Genomic DNA, 17,608 nt, shown 5'->3' on the forward strand with positions numbered 1-17,608 from the left:
GGGCCTTGTTGTTTGCCTCCTGCCTTGAGGGGTCACATTTTCAAGCTTGTCCAAGAACACTAGGGCAAGAAACGGCCTTAGTTAAAAACGAAAGGGGAAATTCTCCCATCAGCCCACGACGTCAGCAGCTGGGGCTTGAAGAGAAACACCAAGTGTTGCAAGAGTTGGCCACCCCGCCTCTGCCAGTGCACTCCAGTCTTCGCTAGCAGCTCCCACTAGCTGGATCATGAGCTCTCTTGAGCAAAGGCTACCCGGCTGCGTTACACTCCCCCCAGACACGACCACATGGCGCAGTGACACAGCACAAGACACGGCAGGCTGGATTCTGCCTCTGAGTTACACAGGTGTGAATCAGGAATCATGCTATTGGAATTAATGAAGTTACACGGGTGTATCACCCGTGACGACAAGAGCAGAACCAGGCCCCCCAGCTTACAATCATGTTAATGCCGCAATAATGGCACATAGTTAGAGACGACTGTAACTTCTTTTAATAAGAGTCATGTGGTTTTGTGATGTGGTCTAGTGAAGTCCTGCCAGTGAAATGGGTAAAGTCTCTTCCAAACAGTTTCTGACTATTCCCAGACTACTGCACTGGGCAGCACAGCATGGGGAGGAGGTGACCAGCCCTCTGTGGAGAAAGAGGTGGTTCGGGACTATTTAGAAAAGCTGGACGAGCACAAGTCCATGGGGCCAGATGCGCTGCATCCGAGAGTGCTAAAGGAGTTGGCGGATGTGATTGCAGAGCCATTGGCCATTATCTTTGAAAACTCATGGCGATCGAGGGAGGTCCCAACGACTGGAAAAAGGCTAATGTACTGCCCATCTTTAAAAAAGAGGAGGAGGAGGATCCGGGGAACTACAGGCCAGTCAGCCTCACCTCAGTCCCTGGAAAAATCATGGAGCAGGTCCTCAAGGAATCAATTCTGAAGCACTTAGAGGAGAGGCAAGTGATCAGGAACAGTCAGCATGGATTCACCAAGGGTAAGTTATGCCTGACTAATCTAATTGCCTTCTATGACGAGATACCTGGCTCTGTGGATGAGGGGAAAGCAGTGGACATGTTATTCCTTGACTTTAGCAAAGCTTTTGGCACCGTCTCCCACAGTATTCTTGCCAGCAAGTTAAAGAAGTATGGGCTGGATGAATGGACTATAAGGTGGATAGAAAGCTGGCTAGATTGTCGGGCTCAATGGGTAGTGATCAATGGCTCCAAGTCTAGTTGGCAGCCGGTATCAAGTGGAGTGCCCCAAGGGTCGGTCCTCGAGCTGGTTTTGTTCAATATCTCCATTAATGATCTGGAGGATGGTGTGGATTGCACCCTCAGCAAGTTTGCAGGTGACATTAAATTGGGAGGAGAGGTAGATACGCTGGAGGGTAGGGATAGGATACAGAGGCACTTAGACAAATTAGAGGATTGGGCCAAAAGAAATCTGATGAGGTTCAAGAAGGACAAGTGCAGAGTCCTGCACTTAGGACGGAAGAATCCCATGCACCACTACAGACTAGGGACCGAATGGCTAGGCAGCAGTTCTGCGGAAAAGGACCTAGGGGTTACAGTGGACGAGAAGCTGGATATGAGTCAGCAGTGTGCCCTTGTTGCCAAGAAGGCCAATGGCATTTTGGGTTGTATAAGTAGGGGCATTGCCAGCAGATCGAGGGACGTGATCGTTCCCCTCTATTCAACATTGGTGAGGCCTCATCTGGAGTACTGTGTCCAGTTTCCGGCCCCACACTACAAGAAGGATGTGGAAAAATTAGAAAGCGTCCAGCGGAGGGCAACAAAAATGATTAGGGGGCTGAACACATGACTTATGAGGAGAGGCTGAGGGAACTGGGATTGTTTAGTCTGCAGAAGAGAAGAGTGAGGGGGGATTTGATAGCTGCTTTCAACTACCTGAAAGGAGGTTCCAAAGAGGATGGATCTAGACTGTTCTCAGTGGTAGCAGAGGAGAGAACAAGGAGTAATGGTCTCAAGTTCCTGTGGGGGAGGTTTAGGTTGGATATTAGGAAAAACTTTTTCACTAGGAGGGTGGTGAAGCACTGGAATGGGTTACCTAGGGATGTGGTGGAATCTCCTTCCTTAGGAATTTTTAAGGTCAGGCTTGACAAAGCCCTGGCTGGGATGATTTAGTTGGGGATTGGTCCTGCTTTCAGCAGGGGGTTGGACTAGATGACCTCCTGAGGTCCCTTCCAACCCTGATATTCTGTGATTCTATGAAACTCTATTATGATTAAAAATCAAACAAGAGAATTACACTCGGATGAAAGATCATTTCTGCTGGCGTGTGGCTATTTTATAAATAAGTCCCCACAAGAGTCCTGTCTGAGCTCAGAAATACCATTACCATGAAAAGGAAGCAATGTTTTCCTTGCGCTGTCTCGTGTAGTAAAACAGAAAACAACCTCCTCTTACTGAACTGTCCCCTGGGAGAAGCCAGTAGAAGGGTCTGTGTCTGGCTGGCTTGACAATCTCTAAACAATGACGTGTCCTTCACTTGGAGAGCAGAAATAGATAGGGTAAAGATAACACTAATAAACCCCAACAACACAAAAGAGTGCTTGGCAGCTGATCATCATGGGATTTGTCTCCAAAGTACTTTGAAACTTGAGCTAATGGACCCTTGCAATCCCCTGAGTGGCAGCCAAGCAGCATTATTTATCTCCCCCCAGAAGGGGAAACAGAGGCACCGAGGCAGGAAGCAGCTCCCATTTGTCCAAAGCCACAGAGGAAGTCAGAATCAGGATTAGAACTCAGGACTTCCCAGTTTCCAACCTAGGATTCACCTATTTCCCTCCCTCCCAGGAAATGGTTTGTATCACTGAATATTTAAGAGAGTGGCTCTCAACCTTTCCAGACTACTGTACCCCTTTCAGGAGACTGATTTGTCTTGCGTATCCCCAAATTTCACCTCACTTAAAAACTACTTGCTTACAAAATCAGACACAAAAATACAAAAGTGTCACAGCCACACTATTACTGACAAATTGCTGACTTTCTCATTTTACTGTATAAAAATAAAATAAATCTACTGGAATATAAATATTGTGCTTACACGTCAGTGTATTGTACACAGAGCAGTATGAACAGGTCATTGTCTGTATGAAATATTAGTCTGTACTGACTTCGCTACTGCTTTTTATGCAGCCTGTTGTAAAACTAGACAAATCTCTAGATAAGTTGATGTATCCCCGGAAGACATCTGCATACCCCCAGGGGTACGTGTACTCCTTTTTGAGATCCGCTGATTTAAGAAAAAGTGAACGTGTGATCTCACACATTGCGCAGTGACCCCCTTTCCTCAAGGCTTTTCAGACGGACTGGGTTTGAAGAGGACAATACGTCCTCCTTCCTTCTCTCCCCAGATGGGTATGTTCCACATGGAAACGATCAGGGGCCTGGAGAGACTTCCACCTGCGGACAGAATGAGAGACCCAGGCCTGGATAACTCCACTGAAGCGGACAGAGTTACCAAGTGTAAATGGGAAGAAGCTCTCTGCAATCCATGCACGTGCAGAGAGCACAAAGACCTGGCCCCAGAACCCCAGTTACTGGAGAAGCCTTGGAAAGTTACTGCAGAGATGAAGCAAGAGCAGTAACTCCAGGTGTTTAAATGTGCCAGATCAGGGAGATGATTGAGGTAAATTTTCATGCTCCAATTCAATCTCTCTGCCAGGAAAAAACAAAACAGATCCAATTAAAATGTAAAATTCATAAAGAGATGCTTTATAGCACTGGCAGTAGGTCAAAAATACCAGAGCCAAGCACAGGGCGGGGTTTGAGAGATAAGATGAGTAAATAATTCACAGATTTCCTGGTGCTGCATGATGGAAAAATGGAGGCCGAAGCAACGAGCTCCGGGCTAGGGCGCACATAGGGCAAGCGTGCTGCACGTCCCCGTTCTCCCCAGGGAAACGATCTGGCTGTGGGGAAGACGCGGAAGGGAAGATTCTGTAGACGTACGAGAAGGTGATGAATGGGCCTGCATGGCACAAGAGCGGGAGCTCAGTGCATCGAGCGAACCTGGGTGCGAAGATTAGCCCTTTCATCCCAGAGACACACCAGGGGCGTGGCAGCAACACCCTCAGCTCTTGGGTTGGGGGAAGAGCATCTCTGATCATGTTTCAGCAGCTGTACTGGTGAGCGAACAATGTTCATCATCACAGCTTCTGCAGAACCTGCCATTCCAAAGAGCTTTATGGATGTTGATACACAGCTATACACGGTGACCACTTCACCTGCCACTGAAAAGCAGCCTTCTCTAGGCTGGAACGCTGCAGCTTTTTAACAGTGCATAGCAACAGCATGCAGTAAGTTTAAGGCAGGAGCAAAGCACTCTTAATAACAATCTACCTGCTGACTGGTGGGAGGAGGAGGGTGGCTTGCTCCTACCGAAAGGTTTTTCCAAGGGAAAAGCTTGTTTTCCCTGCTACCAACAACCAACTGGCAGTGGCTGGATAAGTCGAATTCAGTGTACCGCACTGAAACAGCATGTACGTGTGTCACACCCCGTTATCCACTACAGGATAATACTCTACTACTGCTAGCAGCTAACAGAATTACTCCTTCAGCTCAAGCAGGAGAGGGTGGTGCTGAAGGGACTGAGTTCAAACCCTGCAGATGACCTGTGCAGAAGCCATCATTACATCAGTGCCATGAAGACAATTGACAAGGAACAGTTAGACTCTGAATATCCAAGAGGCCTGTAATTAGTTCAGCAGTGTGGCGAATCCAGCCTAGGCTTGGGGAGGCTAGATTAGGCTGGCATGGGGTAACCTCCTCCTTCCTAGACCAACATTTCAGCTCCACCCGCCCTAAAGCTGCAGCTCCATGGATGTATGGGCTGCTGACCTGGCTGTTAACATCTTTTAACAGGTTCATCTCCGGTGCTTTGCTAATTAGTTCAGGATTACAAAAGAGAAGGCGAGTCTCCTTGCTTTGTTAATTACATTCCTGCATCAGAGTGGGAGCAGAACACATTTCACAATGCAACCAGGAAGGAGTTGGGTCTCTCTAATCTAGGGGAAGCCAATGTCCCTCTCTGCTACATGAGAGCCTCAAAGGGCCAGCGTGCCAGCTAAGCATGCAAAAGTTCAGGGCTCTCGATGCTCGCAGTAGGGATGGGGTGGAAAGCACCTCTCCCAGGCACAGCTGCTGGGGGCCCCCGGTAGGCAACACCACATGCAGGAGTGCAGGGGAAAGGCACTGCGCTCACTGGTTCCTGTGCACTGCCAAGCCTTGGATTGCACCCAGCCCTGGCACAGAGGCGCAAGAGGAAGGGAAGGCTCCATCCACCCTGCGGCCTGAGCACAGGCCTGCAGCGGGTACCCGAATCTCTTCCACGGGGCAATTTCCTGAGAACGGGCTCCCTGTCAGAATGATGGGGAGAGTCTCTGCTCTGGGCGGGGTCACAGCTGTTTCCCATCCCAATGACACTGGAAAACACAGAGCCAAAGAAGAAAAGGGAGATTCTGGAATTCAGCGGGTGTCCCAGGAAAGCGGTGGGGCCTGGGCAGAGTTTGGGCCAAGGATATTTTCATTTCAACCCTCCTCTGCATCCCTACAGAACCTACGGATCTCCTGGCTTGAACCTGGGAAGCTGGACTGCAAGCACCGGGCCATCACCTCCTCAATTCAAAGGGCCCAGCAAAGAGCAGGCAGCTTGAGCCGTCCTCCAGGGACATGGGAGTTTGCAGGATGCAGCTACTTGGAGCTGTGAACCCCAGGGAGGAAAGCCAGCACAGGAAAGGCAGCCTCTTCCCCTCCCTGCTGTGTGATCACCCCGTAGCTGTTCCCCATGACTCTCCCTTTGATCCAGGACAAGTCACTGAGCACTCCCGGCCCTGCACACACAGGGTGGCTTTATGGGGGAAGGGGGTCAAGGAGAAAAGAATGCAGCTGAGACTGCCAAATGTGAATTGCTCACAACACATGCACTTAAGCCACTAAGTCAGGTATTATTTGTGTAAGCAGGGGACAGTCCCGCTATTGTGGGGAACTTTCCTGGCTTCTACACTACGATCTGAGTCCTCGCTCCCTCTTCCTTTACCCAGAGCCCTGCCTGACCTCGAGGGCTCCCCTCCCACTCTCCTGTGGGCCAGAGTCCTCGTAACCCCAACAAGGCTGGGCCCCGGATTCCTGGGGAGCTCGACCCCCCACCTTGTCATGGTCACTTAGAGCAGGGTATAGGGTGTCCCCACTCTGGGTGCTCTCTCTGCATTGGATGCTTCCCTGACCCGCTGATCATTACCTACAGCTCTAAGCAAACACAGTTTATTAAACAGCAATCCATGTAAAAAAATAAGGGAAAAATGGGGAAGGTTAAAGGAAAACCCGTCACCCCGCTCTGTGGCCTGGGGACGTCACAGCCAGCGTCTCTGGGATGTCAGGGCAATTCAGTCTGTCCCTCCCACGTCCCAGGCCCCTGCCCAGGCCCTGGCCGTGCTGCAGGGAGGCTGCGGGTCGGACACTTGCTCTGGCGGTGGCCACACGCCCTCAGGCTCTAGCTGGCAGGACCCTTCTTCCCAGTGTCGCCCCCGCCCCGTCAGGGTTACGATCCCCCCCAAGAGTGGCCTGCAGAGCCTCTTGGCTGGGGCGTCTCCCTGCGCTGGGCCTGCTGCCCAGGGTCCCTCCTCGCTCTCCCCAGCTGCTCACCACACCCAGCTCTGGATGGCTCGAGCCCCAGCACGGCGGCTGCTGCTGCTGCTCTGCCTCCAGCCCCCTGGGCTGCTTCTCTGGCCCCTCTGGCTCTGGTTGCTACAGCTCTGCTCCCAGGACAGGTCTGCTCTGTGGGCTGCTTCTGTGACTCTGCTCCCAGCACAGACCTGCTTCGTGGGCTGCATTTCTGGCCCCTCCGGATCTGGTTGCTACAGCTCTGCTCCCAGCACAGGTCTGCTCTGTGGGCTGCTTCTGTGACTCTGCTCCCAGCACGGACCTGCTTCCTGGGCTGCTTTTCTGGCCCCTCTGGATCTGCCCAAGCTCTGCTCCCCGCCTCAGCTCGGGCCCCTGCTCTCTCCTTAGCTTGGCCCCACTCTGACTGACCCAGACAATTCCAGCTCGCAGGGAGGACAGGACCTCCCAGCCTCCTGACTCCCTCATTAGCCTGCCCGCCCTGTCAATCAGGCTTAGGGTGACCAGATAGCAAGTGTGAAAAATCGGGACGGGGGTAGCGGGTAATAGGAACCCCTTCCAAAAAAGGCCCAAATATCGGGACTGTCCCTATAAAATCGGGACATCTAGTCACCCTAATCAGGCTAACCTGGAGCACTGGCCTCTCCCCATTGTTCCTGGGGACTGTCAGTCTCAGGGTCTTGATTTCCCATCGACCCTTCCCCTTTCTTTTGGTACTGGGAGCTAGCAACCAAAACACCCTACTGCCTGTTAGTAAGGAGACAACAGCCCCTTACATTTGTGTGGTTTGGAGGTAGAGAGGGAGCCTTGGTTTCCGAGTGCAGCAGGGCCTTGGCAAGTACTCCAGCTCACTCAGAGGTTCTCTCCCCCACTGGGTTGTGCCAGGCTAATGGTTAGCTGTTGCCGGATCAGGAATGGTGAATTGGACAGGGGAATCAAACTTCAAGCACAATGTATAGCCCCATCCTGGGAGGATGGGCCGTCCCTGGGGCAGAGACCTGCGGGGTCGGTCTTTGGTGTTGCACTTAGTCAGTTGCACATTTTTAAGCAAGGGTCATTAACCGGGGGCATAACTGAGGGGCCTGGTGGATACTCCCTCCCTGGAGCTCTGTAACTCTCTTTCTAATAGACCAGCTCTAGCTCAGCCAGAAACGATTGGGCTGGCGGCAGGAATCCGGGGGTGAGGTCCCCTGGCCCGTGCTCTGCAGGAGCTCAGAGCGGGTAATCACAACAGTCCCTTCTGGCCTGAAAGATTGAACTGACCCCAGAGCGGTGACTTTCCGTGGGTCTAACAGGAACCCTTTGACAGCACTGTTTCCAGCTTCCCGACCAAACCCTTTGTCCTTCTCACATCTGAACAAGACTGGAATTTACCACCACCAAGAGATCTGAAAGAGGATGTCAGCAAAAACAAAATCTCATGCAGCTGGGGTGGAAACCGCTGTCTCCAGCTGCTGGTCAATGTCACAGGGTCACCTCCACGCTGAGCCGTGCTGCACACATTCTCAACTGCCCCAACCAGCGGCCTTTTGGCAGAAATCCGCCAGAGAGGCTTTGTCAGGGGACAGCTCCCCTCCCTTCCACTGCTGGCCCACATCTCCCCATCGCTGCTCAGTGCAACTTTCCTGCACCCCCCCATGGGACACTGTGCAGCTCATGGCTCCGCCGCAACCCAGCTCCCCTCCACGTCCCTTCTGCAGGGCCACTCACCCCACCAGTGCTCTCTGTGCAGTTCCTGCATGGTGAGCTGGGGAAAATGGAGTGGGGCAAGAGAGGATGAGGAGGGAGCTGGGGTGGGGGATGATCTGGGACACGCTGGAATCCCCCCCTGCCGAGCACCTGCACAGCGGCCATACGCCCCCTCCCAAGTCTCTCTCTCCCCCACCTGCTCAAGCCCCTCCTCGGCAAGCTCTGTGCCCCAAAGGCAGGGCCACCCCCACGGCCCCCAGAGGCACTGCAGGGAGCCGGGGCTAGAGCAGGGCGAGGTGCTCAGACAATCACAACACAAAGAAAAGCAAAACCAAAACTCTGCCCCGTTCCTGTGAGTATTTCAGGGGGAACAGAAGTGGCTGCTGGCTTGGAGCAGCTCCCTTCCTCCAGGGACCCCGGCAGTGCCCGGGGAAGGTTAGCAGGATGTGTGGGCCCGACGTTTGTTTAGGCAGAGGGCTGCTGTGGGCACCCTGGCCTTGGCACAATGCTCTAGGGGAGGAGAGTCCCAGCTGGCAGGGGGCCAGAGGACCCCAAAGACATGGGATGAAACCCTGGCCAAGTGTCCGTTCGAGCTGAATGTTCGGAGGGCTCCTCTGCCCAGGGCAGAATCGGTTTGTCGTGGACAATGCTGCTGTGGCCAGTGGGGAGACTCAGCTCAAAGGTGGGGCGTAGCGGGGGAGGGGGGTTAATCTTGCTCCATGGGCAAATCTCAGCCCAGCCGTAAACTAGAGTCAGGGCTGATGCCACCCTAACACCCCATGGCAAGCTCCCCTCCCGGGGCAGCTCTGGGAACTCCCTTTGGGGCACATGCCGGGGCAGGGGCGCAAGGCGGGGGGGGGAGGGGGATCCAGGCCGCAGGACCCGTCTCTGGGGCGTCGCAGGCAGCGGCACCTAGGGGTGCAGAGCACCAGGCTCTGCTGGGCCAGACGTTGGGGGGTGGCTGCGGAGCTGGGGGGCTGATTCTCCAGGCGGGGGGGGGGGCAGAAGGAAGTGCAGGGTCCCCGGCGGCGGGCTCCGTCCTCTCCCCCCGCTCCGGGCCGAGCCCAGGCTGCGGCCCCGATACTCCGGGGATGGGCTCGGGGGGCGAACGGGACCGAGCGCGGACCGCCCCGCGGAGACCCTACCTGGCTGCCCGCGGACCCGGGGCGCTGCTGGCCGGCGTGGGGCGGGTGGGAGCGGGGCGCGGAGCTCGCCAGGCTCGCGGCTCCGCGGCAGGTTTGAACTAAGCGCAGCGAGCCGCGCTCCGCCGGGAGCAGGGCGCCTTCCCCGCCCACGTGATGGGGGAGAGGGGCCGAGCCGCTGAGCATCCAGCGGTGACAGCAGCGCCCTCGCCGGCGGATCTCCAAGCGCCGGGCAGGCAGCGGGCTCCCTCTCGGTACAAGATGGGTCTGGGTCTGCCCGGCCCAAAGCACAGAGCTCCCGGAGACTCCTGGCGCACGTGTACCCCGCGGAGCTGCGGCTCCGGGCCAGGTCTCACCTCTGGGCCAGCTGAAGGATAATAGCCTACTACTGCTGAGCGCTGAAGCAATTCCTCCTGGAGTGCAAGCGGGAGAGGTCGGGGCTGTGGGGTTGAACCCCTGGTGGAAGGGGGCATTAGAGCGGGCAGTGCCGGGGAGAAAGGTGGGATGTGTGTAATCCTCAAGTGCAGCCCCTTTGCCTGATCGTTCCCCTGCCTTTTCACCAGGCCTGGCAGCTTGACTGGGGTTTCCTGGAGAAATAGACTATTAATCCCCATGCAAAAGTGTCACCTGCAAAGCCCCCCCTGCTGGGGTTTAACACATTGTAGGCAGCCCCGGGGGGTTAAGGCATGCCACTGCCGGGCCTGCGGTAGATAGGAAACATGAATATACTGACCAGATTCCTTTGTACAGATTGCATCACCACGTCTGAGCTGCAAAGCGAAAGACCCCGTGGGACACCCAGTTCTCAGCTCCTCTGTTCCTTTGCTCAGCTCAGGAACCAGAGGGGTGTGTGGCTTTAAGCTTTGTGCTCCTCCTTATCACTGAGTAGGCAGGTGCCTGCCTGGCCCCCAGCATGTTAGAGAAGCCTCAGGGCTGCTCTAACCCAGGCTTGGGCTGCAGTGGACCCCCACTGGTGAACAGCTGTAGCACAGAGCACTCCAGCCGCACATCCTCCCCCTTTCCGCCCACCCCTGGTATGCCCCCTCTGTCGAAGGCGGGGGAGAGGGCTGGGCAGAGCACCATTCGGCCAGTTCTAGGCCAGGTTTAAGGCCCTTGGGACCCATCTCTGTCACACCCACTAGAAGGATTTTGCCTGCAGGGAGCTGGTGAGGCAGACAGCGCGACCTTGGGCTGGGCATGAGCTGTGAATTCCAATCGAAGGGCAGAATCTCCGTTCCACGGGAGATGTCGACATTGCAAAATGTCCTTTCATCCCAGATTGGAACAGGCCATCAACCATTTGACATTTCCCACAAAATTTCATTTAGAAATTTAAGGGAGGCTGGGCCCAGCCTCGCCTGTGACAGATCAGCTACCTCCCGAGTCCCAGCAGGGACTGATCAGGTAGGGAGCAGGGGACTGGAAAAGCCAGCATGTGGCCCTGTTGGGGGAAGTGCTGCCAGGAATGGAGAGGCTGTGGCAGGAAGCCTGTGGGTAAAAGGGGGAGGTACAGGAAGCAGGCTGGCTCCTGTAGGAGGCCCTGGAACAGGGTGACTCACAGAGAAGTGGCCTGTAGAGTGGAAACCGATAGGCCCTTGCAGAAGACCCTGTGCAGGGGGAAGGGAGGACTGATGTGCTGTACTAGCTCTATTGGGAAGAAATAAAGCTGAAGCACTGAGAAAAGGGCCTGAGCTGGATGCTGGGCACAGTGCCCCTCTCTCCTGGGCCGAGGGGTCAGGCCAGCAGCCACGGGCCAGACGGAGACGCTTCGTTTGCTCAGGTCGAAGCGCTCCATCAGAACGCTTTGAAAGTCTGTCATCGGATTTCGATGAAATCGATCCACTCCTGCAAACCGTTTGGAATTCAACAATGTCATGGAGCATTTGCCAGTGGAAGAGTGTTCCCTGGCCAGTGCGAAATGCTCGACACACTGTGCGGATTGTAGGCAGAGCAATGCCCCGTCCAGGAACCCTCCTGACACGTGGTCCTGAGAAGCTGCCTTTTCTTTGGGAGCCATGCAGTCACTGCTGGCACGAGTCCCACCCAGTCCCGTAATGGCTCCTGATGCCCTTGGAGTTGTGAAATAATGTGGCTGTGACAATGGCCTGCAGAGATGAAGGACCATAAGGCTCGATCTTCCCTAGCCCTGCTTCAACTCCACAGCTGTTTGCAATGCCGGGAGACCTAGTGATGGCTGGTTTTCAGCTGAGGACCCTCCTTTTAAGCTGTGTTGACCCGATTTGTTCCCAGCAGGATTAGCTGTAAACCACAGCGTTAGCCTCAACAGGGTTTTCAGCTGCCATGATCTAACGACAAGGAGTTCCACAGGCTACTTTTGTGTTGTGCAAAGTATTTCCTTCCATCGGTTTTAAGTGTGCTGTTTTTCTGGTTGTTCTTGTGCTAGGAGAAGGGCTTCAGAGGAGCATCCATTCATTACTGTCAGTCCCTCAGGTATCTGTTCATTTCCTCCCTACTCCAAGTAGTCCAATCTTTTCAATCCCTGGCCCCTTGGTTGTCTGTTATAGCTTTCCCTGAGTCTGACTGGCCAGTCCCTAGAGGAATTAGAGGTCCTTTCTACAAGTTCTGAGGTCCTGTCTGCTCTGGGTTTTTACTGTGTTTAGGAGCCATGTTTAATCGGGAGTCAGAAGGTCCTAACAGGCTGGGCTGGCCTGGGTGGGGCAAATCAATGCCTGCAAGTCATTGGCTAGCCTGGAACTGATCTAGAATTTCATTCCAAACCAGCTCACTCTGGCCAGCCAAGCCGGGCTAGCAAACCAGGTGAATGTGGCCACAAGAACAGTGCACAGGGTGCTTGGGCTGTACCTTCAGTAGGCAGCTGGTGAGTTTGTATCATATTATCGACTGCTGCTAACACAAGGCCTGGCCAGTATCTTCACCTGGAGCCCATTCAAATCCCGTCGTATCCAGCTAGACATGGGAACCTTTCTGAGAGCCTCTCTTCATGGCCTGGCACAGACTGGCTTTATGAGACCAATGAATTGAGGATGCCTGTTTCCTTCCCTTACTCATCAGTACGCTCTGTTCCTTGAAACAGGAGCCCCATGGCCCCACTTGAGCCCAGCATCACCCTACAGCCCGGGGGAGGGGACTACAAGCCTATGGCGGGGTGGGATATGTTCCTGGGCAACTTTGTGCGGCTGGCTGCTCTCTTGGGCGGGAACAGGCTGCAGGGTTCCCAGCTCACTAGCTACGAGGGGTGGCTGGAGCTGGGCTCTGGTGCTGCTTTTCACTACCAAGCAGGTGAACCGGACACTGGAATCTCGTCTCCAGCCGCCTTCCTGGGACAGGCTCTGCGGGGCAGGGCAGCGGCTGGCTGGGTGTGGGGCAGGGTCATGGCTCACGAGTTTCTAATAAGCCATACAACCCGGTGGAGTCCTGAGTCTGATCTCTCTCATCTCCAATAGTATCACCCCTGCTTTAGACCAGTGCCAGCTAGAGGAGAACCTCACACTGTCTGGGCTGAGGTCTGCTACCCGAGGAGGCCTGATTCTGGCCAGCTCAAAGATCAGCCCCAACCCCTCTTTCCCCAGTTATAGAAGATCTTCTACATTGCTCCTCATAAACCAGAGGCTGTTATGATCACCCCAAGCCCCAGATCCACCCCCACCCCGCCAAGGATCAGACACTGAGGCTGCTGGACAGAAAGTTACCTGTCCTTACTGGGTCCATGGAGTTTGCTTCCTTTTAAAGCCATTAGCAAAGCCCCAGCCAGCCACAGCATCCGGGCTGAGCACTAAAAAGGCTTAACAAAGTGCTAGCCAGCAGCTCAGCTACAAAGGTGCAGGCAGGGCGCATCCCCGCTAGGCGTGGGAGCCAGCAAGAAAGGCCAGACTGTTCCATCAAGAAGCAGGCATCATGCGGGCTGGTTAACTGAATAACCTCTGCTCCCCGCCAGGGCCTGCGCTGTGTAGTATGCGGCTTCTGTTCTGCTTGGCACGCGTGTGACAGGCGTGGCTTGGAGGGGGCTGGAAGGGCAGTTGAGTTCGGGGGGAGAATTAAGGAAAGGCTCTGCTGAGCCCAGTCAGAGCTGAGCTGCTCTGAGGGCTACGGGGTTAATCCAGAAGAGACAGCCGTGAGGACAGGCATGCCCAGGTGGAAAGACCCGGACACACACCTGCAGACAGACACACAGACAACCCCCTCCCTGCCACACACACACACAACCTGCAGACCCACACTGAGGAGGGCTGGATTTCATGGAGGAAAGCGGGAGCCCATTTCTTCAGGGGACTTCCCAAAAGCGTGTGAGAAACTGGAGAGACGCTGCTGAAAATTACCCATTGGAAAGGGCGCATTCCGCTCCCCCATCCCGGGATGCGCAGTCGTGAGACCAGCGCCCTCATTAACTGACGCCAAGCTGTTTACGGGGCACAGATGAATTATCCTGCCCTGATGGCACCTTACAAAAGAGCGTGTATAAATGAGAACCACTGGTGCAGAAAACGCATCCTCGGCTTGTTAATGAGACGGGACTTTGTGTGTGTGTGTGTGTGTATGTGTGTGCGTAGGAGGGTGCACAAGGAGGATGGGTACTTGGGCCAGCTGATTTCACATGGGGATTCCTGGGAACGTTTCATGAAGCCCAGCTGACAACAGGCTGTTTTCAATGTATATAAGAGCTCAGTACGTATGATAGGGGGAGGCAGATGGCGTTTGGTAGAGGGGACCATGTGCAAGGTTCCCATTTGCAGCTCTGCCAATTCACTGCAATCCTTCCTCTATTCCAACTCCTGGGATCCCCCGGCAGCCCTGACCTGCAGCCCCTTGCGCTCTTTCTGTTCCTCTGAGATCTTGGCTGTGGCCTTGTCAGACTGTGAGGAGTTTCTGTGACGTGGGCAAATGTCCACAAGGGACAAGGGTAGGATCCACCAAACTGACAGGTCGGGACTATCCAGTTAGTGCACTGAGGTCTGGGAATAAACCCCAGTGAAGTCAATGGGAGTCTGTCCACTGAGTTCACTGGGCTTTGGATCAGGATCCTAACTGTACCACTACATAGATTCATGGATTCCAAGGCCAGAAGGGACCGCTGTGATCATCTAGTCTGACCTCGTGCATAACAGGCCAGAGACCTGCCCCACCATAATTCCTAGAGCAGAGCTTTTAGGAAAACCCTTGATTTAAAAATGATCAGTGACAGAGAATCCACCACAACCCTTGATAAATTGTTCAGGTGATTATTTACCCTCCCTGTTAAAAATCTACACCTAATTTCCAGTCTGAATTTGTCTAGCTTCAACTTCTAGCCATTGGATCAGTCTTTCTCTGCTAGATTGAAGAGCCCAATACATAAATCTGTTCCCAATGTAGGTACTTATAGACTGGAATCAATTCACCCCTTAACCTTCTCTTTGTTAAGCTAAATAGATGGAGCTCTTTGAGTCAATTGCTATAAAGCAGGTTTTCTAATCCTTTAATCTGTCTCCTGGCTCTTCTCTGAACCTGCTCCGGTTTACCAATATCCTTCTTGAATTGTGGGTACTAGAAGTGGACCCGGGATTCCAGCAGCAGTTGCACCAGTGCCAAATGTAGAGGTAAAATAACCTCTCCACTTCTATTTAGATCCCCTGTTTTTATGCATCCCAGGATGGCAGTTGCCCTTTTGGCCACAGTCACACTGGGAGCTCGTGTTCAGCTGGTTCTCCACCATGACCCCAAACTCTTTTTCAGAGTCATTGCTTCCCAAGAGGGCGTCCGCCATCCTGTACATAAGGCCAACATTCTCTGCTCCCTGATGTATACATTTAGCCACATATTAAAACACATATTGTTTGCTTGCACCCAGTTTACCAAGTGATCCAGTGACCTGTCCTCTGCATTATTTACCATTCTTCCAATTTTTGTTTCATCTGCAAACTTTAGTAGTGATGATTTTATGTTTTCCTCCAGCCAAGTTAAATAGTGTAGGGCCAAGAACCAATCCGTGTGGGACCCCAGTAGAAACACAGCTGCATGATGATAGGTCTCAAAATGTAACTATAAGCAGAGAATCTTCAGCCAGTTTTAAATTCATTTAATATGTGTCATGTTAATTTTTTACAGACAAGGAGGGTGAGGGAATATCTTTTATTGGACCAACTTCTGTTGGTGGGAAAGACAAGCCTTCAAATCACACAGAGCTCTTCTTCAGGTCAGCTCTGTGTGGCTCAAAAGCATGTCTCTCTCATCGACAAAAGTTGGTCCAATACAAGATATTATCTCACCCACCTTGTCTCTCTAAAATCCTGGGACCGACATGGCCACAACTACCCTGTACACAACATACGTTAATTTTATATCATTCTCATTTTTAAATCAAAATTTTGTGTGGTACCATGTCAAACGCTTTACAGAAATCTAAATGTATTACATTAACACTATATTACCTTTTCCAGCTAAACTTGTAATCTCTCTCTCTCTCTCTATATATATATATCTCACGTTCATTTGAGAGGATCTATTTTCCCTAAACCTATGTTGATGGGCGTTAAAATTACATTGCCGTCCTTTAATTTTTAATTAATTGAGTCATGTATCAGCTGCTCCATTATCTTGCTCAGAATCAATGTCAGACTGACAGGCCTATAATTACCCGGGTCGTCCCGTTTACCCTTTTTAAATATGGCACAACATTAGCTTTCTTCCAGTCTTCTGGAACTTCCCCAGTGTTCCAAGTCTTGTTGAAAATCAGCATTAATGGTCCAATGAGCTCCTGAGCCAGATCTTTTATAACTCTTGTAGGCAAGTTATCTGCACCTGCTGATTTAAAAAATTCCCTTAAATGATGTGACTAGCTGCAGGTATTTGAGCACCTATGGATAACTTCCCTATGTGCAACATATATGTTGCATCTTATGTTCATTGTGTATCTTGTATCCATTCAATTACAATTGTGCTTGCAAAAGAAACCCAGGGCTGGGATTCACTATAAGCAGGTAGAATTCTCAGAGTGGCCTTGTACAAAGGGGTGCCTCAGGCTTCAGGGTTGACCGGGCGAAGTGATAAATTGCAAAATATTTTCTGCTCCCTATCTTCCAGTATCTGGAACCAGTCCAAAACCCTTGGGCTGTGAATTCTCCCTGATCAATTAATTATTGCAGATAGAGAATTTGCTAAGCAAGAAGTGGCTTTTAATTTGGAGCAGCTACTCACCTATTCCTTGCGTAGCTCTTAATCTGGAGAAAATGCAACTGATCAAAATTAGGAGGCTTGAAACAGATGATCTTAATTTAGGGGCAATGTTTGCTGGTTTGACAAAAAGAGGAGTGTGCTCTCTTTTGAGAGAATGCTTTCTGCAAAGCCCAACAGCTCAGCGTCAGAAGGGACCGTTCAAGAACAATTCGAGTAATGAGAGACAGCTTTGCAAAATTCTCGGAAAATTCCTGATAAATGTGCTTGAGATAATCTAGGCAATGTTGATAACGGTATAACAATTTATTTCCCCATCGCCCGGCTGACTGACCCTGTTGGCCTGGTGCTACGCTGTGTTGGCCTGCGATCCCAAAGCTAAGGAGGATTTGGCTGGGAGCCTGCTAACGAGAGCCCAGCTGGTGGGTGGGAATGATTTTGGCGATGCCTGCTGAGTGCAGTGTTACGGGTCACTGTGCCGCTGGAGGTGCGGTCTTTCAGTGACGATATGAAACCAATGTCCACACAGGCCGTGGTAACTCACTGTCTGACAGTGTCATGTGCCAATTTTGATCGAGACAATTATTTTCTGCCCACATGCAAGTAGTTATTATTTCCAAGTGTGCACAGTGCATGACAGACAATTAAGCAGGCAAGTCCCTGCCCTGAGGAGCTTGCAATGTAAGGCCGGATTCTGTAGCCCATGATCACGGTGAGTATGTGAGAAGTCCCACTGAATATAAATCAGATCAAGGCCAACAAGAGATAGGAACAGGAGTGTATGTGAGAGTTGGAAGTGAGGGACTTGGTGTGAGAAAGATAAGGGTTAGAGCGGTAAAGTTCCCTAGGTAAACTATTGTAGGAAGCCCACACGCTTTGAGTTGTGTGCATAGATCTAAGATGTTTCTAGCGTTTTCTTAAATAAATGGATGACATTACATTAACTGTGAGAGGAGTACAGTCTGCCAAGAGAGCAGAGTAATAAAATGAAGATCAGTGTTGGCAGAATAACCAACAG

The 17,608-nt window shown here is 52.4% G+C and overlaps 1 protein-coding gene across 3 annotated transcripts in view; it reads right to left on the bottom strand.

Moving 5' to 3' along the window:
• Positions 1 to 17,608, bottom strand: part of HRH2 (histamine receptor H2) — a 148,374-nt gene that overhangs the window by 15,798 nt on the left and 114,968 nt on the right. The window contains exon 1 of one of the 3 annotated variants that reach the window (XM_074960197.1): positions 9,466 to 9,563. The exons of 1 other annotated variant lie outside the window; for it this stretch is intronic. The gene's annotated coding sequence lies outside the window, so the exon portion shown is untranslated. Of the gene's footprint in view, positions 1 to 7,894; positions 7,959 to 9,465; positions 9,564 to 17,608 lie in introns of those variants that run through there. One more of the 3 variants, XM_074960198.1, reaches the window with a different exon arrangement.

The sequence above is a fragment of the Natator depressus genome, chromosome 8 (genome assembly GCF_965152275.1).
Source record: "Natator depressus isolate rNatDep1 chromosome 8, rNatDep2.hap1, whole genome shotgun sequence".
NCBI lineage: Eukaryota > Metazoa > Chordata > Testudines > Cheloniidae > Natator > Natator depressus.